A 9,076-nucleotide genomic window follows, 5' to 3' on the forward strand; every position below is an offset into this window, starting at 1 on the left:
GTAAATCATGCTGCCCGTCACTGTTGCCAAGCAGCAGAGGAAGTATTCTGATGAGTCTCCGAGGGCGAGGAAATGCAATCTTAAGCCTTTCTACATACACCCATACACACAACCCTTCATGTCACTTCTGTGGAGAGGGAGGGAAAGTTTGTCAATGTGTCATGCTACAGTATGTCTACATCTGTAATGTGTTTACCCACATGAAAAAAGAGCACAGGTTACTATAAAATAGTACTTACTGTAGAATACTATACTATACTCTGTAGTATCCCTTGATCATGTGTAGTACTTACCATAGGATTTCGTATTATACTGTAGAATATTATACTACACACTGCAGTATCCCCCTCGATAGTGTAGTTCCTACTATACAATTTTGTAGCATACTGTAGTATACTATAAATCTATACTAGCCTCAATTACAGTGGGGCAAAAAATATTCAGTCAGCCACCAATTGTGCAAATTCTCCCACTTAAAAAGATGAGAGAGGCCTGTAATTTTCATCATAGGTACACTTCAAGTATGACGGACAAAATGAGAAAAAAAATCCAGAAAATCACATTGTAGGATTCTTTATGAATTTATTTGTAAATTATGGTGGAAAATAAGTATTTGGTCAATAACAAAAGTTTATCTCAATACTTTGTTATATACCCTTTGTTGGCAATGACAGAGGTCAAACGTGTTCTGTAAGTCTTCACAAGGTTTTCACACACTGTTGCTGGTATTTTGGCCCATTCCTCCATGCAGATCTCCTCTAGAGCAGTGATGTTTTGGTCTGTTGCTGGGCAACACGGACTTTCAACTCCCTCCAAAGATTTTCTATGCGGTTGAGATCTGGAGACTGGCTAGGCCACTCCAGGACCTTGAAATGCTTCTTACGAAGCCACTCCTTCGTTGCCCGGCGGTGTGTTTGGGATCATTGTCATGCTGAAAGATCTAGCCACGTTTCATCTTCAATGCCCTTGCTGATGGAAGGAGGTTTTCACTCAAAATCTCACGATACATGGCCCCATTCATTCTTTCCTTTACACAGATCAGTCGTCCTGGTCCCTTTGCAGAAAAATACCCCCAAAGCATGATGTTTCCACCCCCATGCTTCACAGTAGGTATGGTGTTCTTTGGATGCAACTCAGCATTCTTTGTCCTCCAAACACGATGAGTTGAGTTTTTACCAAAAAGTTCTATTTTGGTTTCATCTGACCATATGACATTCTCCCAATCTTCTTCTGGATCATCCAAATGCTCTCTAGCAAACTTCAGACGGGCCTGGACATGTACTGATTTTTGCTCACCGTTCTTGTGATCATTTTGACCCCACGGGGTGAGATCTTGCGTGGAGCCCCAGATCGAGGGAGATTATCAGTGGTCTTGTATGTCTTCCATTTCCTAATAATTGCTCCCACAGTTGATTTCTTCAAACCAAGCTGCTTACCTATTGCAGATTCAGACTTCCCAGCCTGGTGCAGGTCTACAATTTTGTTTCTGGTGTCCATTGACAGCTCTTTGGTCTTGGCCATAGTTTGGAGTGTGACTGTTTGAGGTTGTGGACAGGTGTCTTTTATACTGATAACAAGTTCAAACAGGTGCCATTAATACAGGTAACGAGTGGAGGACAGAGCAGCCTCTTAAAGAAGAAGTTACAGGTCTGTGAGAGCCAGAAATCTTGCTTGTTTGTAGATTGACCAAATACTTATTTTCCACCATAATTTGCAAATAAATACATCAAAAATCCTACAATGTGATTTTCTGGATTTTTTTTCTCTCATTTTGTCTGTCATAGTTGAAGTGTACCTATGATGAAAATTACAGGCCTCATGTGTAATACTTACTATAACATTTTGTGGTATACTGTAGAACACTATCGTAATGTCCGCAATAACACTACCGTTTTTTAAAAACTATAGTAATACTACAGCATTTAATTGACATATACCCCACCCATTCCTATCTCCCATATCCCAGCTCCTGGCTCCATGGCAAAAAGATGCTTTTAAAGGAGCCCCATTCTCCAAAACAATGGCAAATTGCCATGGAAGGCAGGATGCCAGCGACAGACCACAGAGTCAAATAACAATCAAAGGCCTATCAACCTCCATCACCTCAGAGAAAATCAAAGAACTACAACATCAAGAACTTGCCACACAAATATCAACAGGATCATCAGCAGGAGGACCGAACAACCTACCACCTTTGACAGGGACCATCTAACCTGGCCTGAAGACTCCACTCACCTGCTACTTAAAAAAAGGGTTCTTCATGGGTTTCTTTCATTACATGGTAGAAAAACCCCACATCGCTGTCCATGTTACACAATATTTTAACTGCCAGCTTTTCAAACACACTGCACAGAATTGCACTAACCCCACCAAGTGTGTGAGATGTGGAGTAGAACACTCACACAAAATGTGCACCATAGAAAAGCATGATGCCAAATGTGCCAACTGTGGGGGTGAGCCCACTCTGCCGCCCTCCAAGCAGTGCCCTACCTACCTGGACTTGGTAGGCCCCAATTAGCCTCTCAGTCCAGTCTCCGTCCCAGCCCCAAAACCAGGCCCGACCTGTCTAGAGGGCACTGACCAAATGAATTGACCTCCAAATTTAACTCCTTGGCCTATGCAAGGATAACTCCCTGTACAGCTCAATCTTGAAGAGTCCGGAGGAGCACCTCAATAATTTGCACTTTACTGCCTCAGCACATATTTAAAAATATATATATTTTAACCGTTCCTAATTGATAATTTAAAAAAATGTTTTACATATTAATATCAGGGGACTCTGGGCCAACAGAGAACTTTCAACAGGTTATAAATTGAGAAAGAGTTCAATGCTGCTTCTATTAATTAAATGTTTTTATCAACCAAAGTGGACTTCTCTTCACAAGGATATCATATCCTAAGGAGGGACAGGACCCAGAGTCACAGGGGAGGAGTGGCTCTCCTGATTAAGAGTCAATTCAAGCTAAACTAATGAATCACAACCAGAGTCAGGTTGACCAACATAACAAGCCTGACTCTGGCCTCCAACTACTGCCCTTCTGGAATCATCCCCTCCTCATCTCTTCCACCACCTGCTCCAGCAAGACAAACTCATAATTATGTGAGATTTCAATTCCAAACACCTGTCTTTCAACAGCAAATCTATCAACCCGGCGGGTAAAACACTCCACTCCATCCTGAATCCAAATGATCTTGTCTTATTAAGCAATGACCAGCCCACCTTCTACTCAACATCATATAAAATCCCTGACACAACACTGGACCTCTGTTTCTGCACCCACGAGCCTGCTGCCAAGGTAGCCATGTTCTCGGCATGTGGAGATGTAGGAAGGGACCACTTACCAATACTCACTTCGCTCTCCCTCCATACCTAACCTGCAGGAAAAACAAAGAAATATGATTACAACACAGCAAACTGGCAAAAATATAGAGACATAGTATCCACCAAGAACTCTGACCTACCCCCCCCCGTGACCCTGAACAGTGGAGCTGTGCCAGATTCTCTTTTCTGCCAGAGAATCTTCTGTCAAACACCAAAGCCATTCCAAACATCCCAAACCTCTTCCCCCTCACCTCATCCAGTTGAAACGGAAGGCACGTAGAGATTACATGAAGTACAGATCTGAGGAAACAAAAAGAAAAGTAAACCAGCTACAAACCCAAATAAGAAACATTACAGGCTAAAGAAAGAGAAAACTACTAGGATATATATATATTTTTTTAACTAAACACAGATCCAAACCCCAAAACCTTCTGGCAAAAAAGTTTACATGTTAAATGGCAGGGCAAACAGCTCAAAAGTAACAGTGCTGAAACACAATGGGAAGATTGTCAAAGAGGACAGTAAAACGGGCTAACATATAGTATTTAAAGACCACCTACAGCAAGTCCATTCCTGTCCTCCAGGCCCCCTGTTCGACCTAGAGTGGAAGGTAAGAGTTGACCGGCTTTACTTGGGTCATCGTGCTCTAACGGCTCCTTGTGGCGGGCCGGGTACCTGCAGGCTGAACGGTGTTTCGTCCGCTGGCTTCCGGGTTAAGCGTGCAGGTCTTAAGAAGCATGGTTTGGCGGTTCATGTTTCGGACGATGCATTTGCACCCAGAGTCCGTTGAGGAGTTGCAGTGATGACACAAGATTGAAATTGGGGAGAAAAAGGGGGCAAAATACATATAAATAAAACAAATTTATAAATCGCCTCCTTCTTTCCTTAGTCAAATCTCTCACTTGCTCACCATCTGCCTTCTCACAGGCCATTTCCCCAAACCCTGGAAATCAGCCTTGGTTACCATGATCCCCACACCCAACAAAGAACCCCATCAACCAGCCAACTAGCCTTCTCTGCAGTCTAGGTGAGTTCCTCAAGAGGGTCTTGGCCGACAGGCTTCAGAAACATTTTGATCAGTGGTGGTCGGTGACGTTTAAGATGAGGGAGGATAATACTTTTTTATGAGCGTGGTCTTATTTCTATTACAATATTGGACCACTGTCATTCATATTACATTCACCCAGCTCAATATAACTTAGGTTATATAGGTTTAGGCTACTATACGATACTCACATTTTCCTTGTACCCATCCTGAGGTTACTATGACCTAGCCTATGAATGACCGTTTACAACGTAGGTGCACAGGTCAGAGAATTATGAGTAATCAAGGTGACAGGCTGTTACGTGGAGTGGAACAGGGAAACCCAAGAGCAGACTCAGACAAGGAGACTGGGATGAAGTAACCAAGGTATTTTTGGTAACACAGGGAAGATGGAGTGTAGGCCAGGAGAAGGTCGGGCGGGTTGCAGGAAACCAGGTGAGGAGGTTGAGGCTGGAGCGAGAGGGATTGGGACAGGGTGAGCAGGTTCAGAGGGGAATCCAGGGGAGCAGCAGAGTGGGGAATCTAGGGCAGAGTAGCAGGATGAGGAGACGTGTGACTGGAGACAGGAACCAGAGTCAGAAAGGGCAGAACTTTATGCGGGGAGGAAAACCGTGTCAGGCAAGGAAAACAGGTACAGCAGGATAACAGGATCTAAATAGTAACAAACGGCTAGAAACTTAGACTGACTGAGCAGAGATTACGATCTGGCAGTGTGGATGTGGCAGGACTGAGTATTTGTAGAGTTCTTGATTATGGAACAGATTGCAGCTGGTGGAGATCTGCTCTGACTCCAGCACACCTGTCTCCACCCACACACACACACACACACACACACACAGAGGGAGAGGGAGTGAGAACTGGGGGAGCGGCGGCAGGTCAAGGAGACACAGGATAAGCAGTAGAGGGCGTGGCAGGAGCAGATGTAACACAGACAGCGACACATTAATTACCGCCTTGCACACTCCTGCCTGCATCTAGCTGATCTAGGGAGTAATCATTAGTCCAAAAGTTGCAAATGAGAGTTTCTCTTGGACAAATTCAGCCATGTTTATACCTTTTTCGTTTTGTTTGCTTCCGAGTGGCCCAGCCAGAGCCCAGACTTGAACCCAATCTAACATCTCTGGAGAGACCTGAAAATAGCCATGCAGCAACGCTCCCCATCCAACCTGACAGAACTTGAGAGGCTCTGCATAGAAGAATGGGAGAAACTCCCCAAATCCAGGTGTGCCAAACTTGTCATACCCATGAAGACTGGAGGCTGTAATTGCTGCCAAAGGTGCTTCAACAAAGTACAGAGTAAATGGTCTGATTGCACATGTAAATGTGATATATCAGCTTTTAATTTTTCATTAATTAATTCTAAAAACCTGTTTTTGTTTTGTCATTATGGGTTATTGTGGGGAGATTGATGAGGGGAAAAAACAATTTCAGAAGGAGGCTGTAACCTACCAAAATGTGTACTTTCCAAAGGCACTGTAAATATAGTAATACTACAGTATTTATACCATAGTATACTATAGTACTTTTTAATGTGGGCACTTATTATTACTTTTTCCCCCCTTTTTTTGTTCTTCTATTTTTACTTTTACTTTCCCAGTTTTGCTTGTTTGGCAACCTCCCTAATGTTTTTTTTCTCCACAAGTTGTGCCCCTCTTTGTTTCATTGGCAGTAGGACTGTGGCCTTTGATGAACTGTGAGAACCATGATGGCAGGCCCCTTTGAGAGGCCTGGGGAGTTGGCACAGGGAGAGTCCTAGTAATCAAGCCCTCTCAGGCTAAAGAAGGGAGAAGGGGGAGCCTTTGAAATGTCCTTTGTTCTCCAAAGTCAAATTAAACAGTGAGCAGCATGCTACCGAGCAACTTTCCTTACTAGCTGAGAGCAGCATCACTGGCAATTTGAAGAGAAGCCAATAAACACAGGAGCAGAGAGAGCACTGGGGTGTTGTTGATCATTTCCCCAAAGGACGTGGTCTATCATGCTTTTGGATCATTGGCTGTCCAACCAATTGTATTATGCCCTCAAAGCCCAGGTCTTCTGTGTTGTTGTCTTCTCATTAAATCCAAAAGACAAAGGAGTTAATTAAAGATCCCCCAACAAGCTCTGTCATTAAGAGAACGGGAGGTAAGGGATGTGCTTCATGAGAGCCTCACATTGTCAAGTCATATTAATCATTGAGAAAAACAAGCTGGTACTTCTGGTACATTTTTAGAACCGATTTCCAACTGAGAAATCCAATCAAAAACACATTCCCTCTTACGCATATTTTTTCTTCCTCTATTGTATGGGATAGCAAACTTTCAACGGTAAATGTAATATATTTGTCCATATCCAGAGAGATACACTTCAAGCTGTGTGTGGGTTGAATATAATACAGTCTTGCTAAATACTATTTGATCCTGTACCATTTGCTTATTTTCAGCAGACAGGGAGGCAGGAGCAAGCGGTAAAATGACAAAGTGCTGATGGGAGATTTCATTGTGTAATATATTTACATATTGCTGACTGGACAGACTTGGGCTCATCGATCAATTAATCATCATTGCATGACAGCCATCAATACTCTACCCAGAGCTCTACCCATATCTAAAGTTAGTTTCCCTAAAAAGGTAATTTTGTTGGGGAGCATCCAGTGTCCTCGTTAATGCCATAACTGCAATAGTTCTGCTGACAGTAGAATCCAGTAGAATTCAAAATAACAAAATGTGTTTTTGCACAAGGACATTATAAAGGAATTAGGATAGGGGGAGTATTCTCAGAGGAAGAGGACACAGGGTCAGTTGTGTGTGCAGCTGAAATGCCAGCCAGCAATGTGACCTCTCCCCATCTGCTTCCTTCCGCCACCTGAGAAAAATATTGTAAAATATATTAAATACCTCACTAATGTCCGCAAAAACACTGCAGTCCGTAAAAGCACTACTTTATTTAACTATAGTAAATACTACAGTGTAAAATTTGCATATGCCCTGCCCATTCCTCTTCCCATGTCCCAATTTGTGCCGCCCATAAGTGAAAAACCTACAAGCCAAGTATAGATCATATTGTGTTACATACAAGTTATAGGAAAGAGCAGAAGCTATATCTATCTATCTATCTATCTATCTATCTATCTATCTATCTATCTATCTATCTATCTATCTATCTATCTATCTATCTATCTATCTATCGACCGACCTACTACCGGTTATAGAAAAGAGCAGAAGCTTTGAAGCTCCCCAGTCTTACCTACCTACAGGTTATGAAAAATGTGCTCTTTTAGTATTTCTCCAGTAGGTTTCCTCATGGAGAAAGCCTCCACTTCTTTGTCAAAGATAATAAAACAGAAAAACTATAATAAATACTACAGTCATGTCTACAAAAACACTACAGTAAATACTACAGTATACTACAATTCGCAAAAACTACATTGATTACATAAGCAATATGGCACGAGGGGTGTGGTATATGGACAATATACTAAGTATGGCTGTTCATATGCACGACTGTCACGCCCTGGTCTAAGTATTTTGTGTTTTTCTTCATGTATGGGGTCAGGCCAGGGTGTGGCATGGAGTTTTTGTATTGTGGTGTGTTTTGTCTTGGGGTTTTGGTGTGTATGTTAGTGGGATTGTAGCTTAGTAGGGTGTTCTAGGAGAGTCTATGGCTGTCTGAAGTGGTTCTCAATCAGAGGCAGGTGTTTTTCGTTGTCTCTGATTGGGAACCATATTTAGGCAGCCATATTCTTTGGTTGTATTGTGGGTGATTGTCCTGAGTGTCCTTGTTCCTGTCGATGTTAGGGTACACCAGTATAGGCTGTTTCAGTTTTCTTTACGTTTATTGTTTTTGTAGTATTGTATTTAGATTCGTGTTACGTTTGTTTATTTAAACATGGATCGTAATATACACGCTGCATTTTGGTCCGACTCTCCTTCACCACACCTAGAAAACCGTGACAACGACGCAAAACGTTGTGCCTGGATACAGCCCTTAGCCATGGTCTATTGGCCATATACCAGAAACCCCCAAGAGGCCTTATTGCTATTATAAACTGGTTACCAACGTAAATAGAACAGTACAAATATTGTCATACCCGTGGTATACGGTCTGATATACCACGGCTGTCAGCCAATCAGAATTCAGGACTCTAACCACCCAGTTGATAATATACTATATAGCACAGTTTTCTTTTACTTCAGTATTTATACTATTGTTAACAGTAAATACTACAGTATACTCCAATATACTCCAATAAATTCTACTCTTTAGTCTGCAAAAACACTACAGTATACTATAGTATTTTTTTGTATACTGTGGTATGATTTCCTTCTCCATTTCCTCTCCCCTCCCCATGGGTCTAAGGAACAGATGGAGCACGGTGCTTCCAAAGCCCCATCATTACAGGATGGATTATGTCACTGGCAGGAGCCTTCCATTGTTGTCCATTTGGTGTATCGTTATCTCCAAGGTAACAGGGGTGGCTTCCAAAGCTACATTGTGCCAGGCGTCCCCCTGTTGGAGTGGAAGAGAGGATCCTCGCTCCTTAGTCACAGGCTGCTGTCTCCCTCACTCTCCAGCTGGGTTCCACTTCCAACAATGCGTGTTTGTGCTCTTATGATGTGGGAACCACAGGACACTGTTTCCTCATATGGCCATGTTTTTTATTTGGTCTATATTACCTCTGAATTCTAATGTCTCATACACACACACACTTTTCTTTAATGAGTCAGTGATTC

At 42.5% G+C, this 9,076-nt stretch overlaps 1 non-coding gene across 1 annotated transcript; it reads left to right on the forward strand.

Moving 5' to 3' along the window:
- Window positions 1–7,607: 7,607 nt before the first annotated feature.
- Window positions 7,608–7,660, forward strand: LOC115146404 (U7 small nuclear RNA). Its single transcript, XR_003866144.1, has one exon. It is a non-coding gene; the product is annotated as a U7 small nuclear RNA (small nuclear RNA).
- Window positions 7,661–9,076: the final 1,416 nt, after the last annotated feature.

The sequence above is a fragment of the Oncorhynchus nerka genome, linkage group LG2, assembly GCF_034236695.1.
Source record: "Oncorhynchus nerka isolate Pitt River linkage group LG2, Oner_Uvic_2.0, whole genome shotgun sequence".
Taxonomy (NCBI): Eukaryota; Metazoa; Chordata; class Actinopteri; order Salmoniformes; family Salmonidae; genus Oncorhynchus; species Oncorhynchus nerka.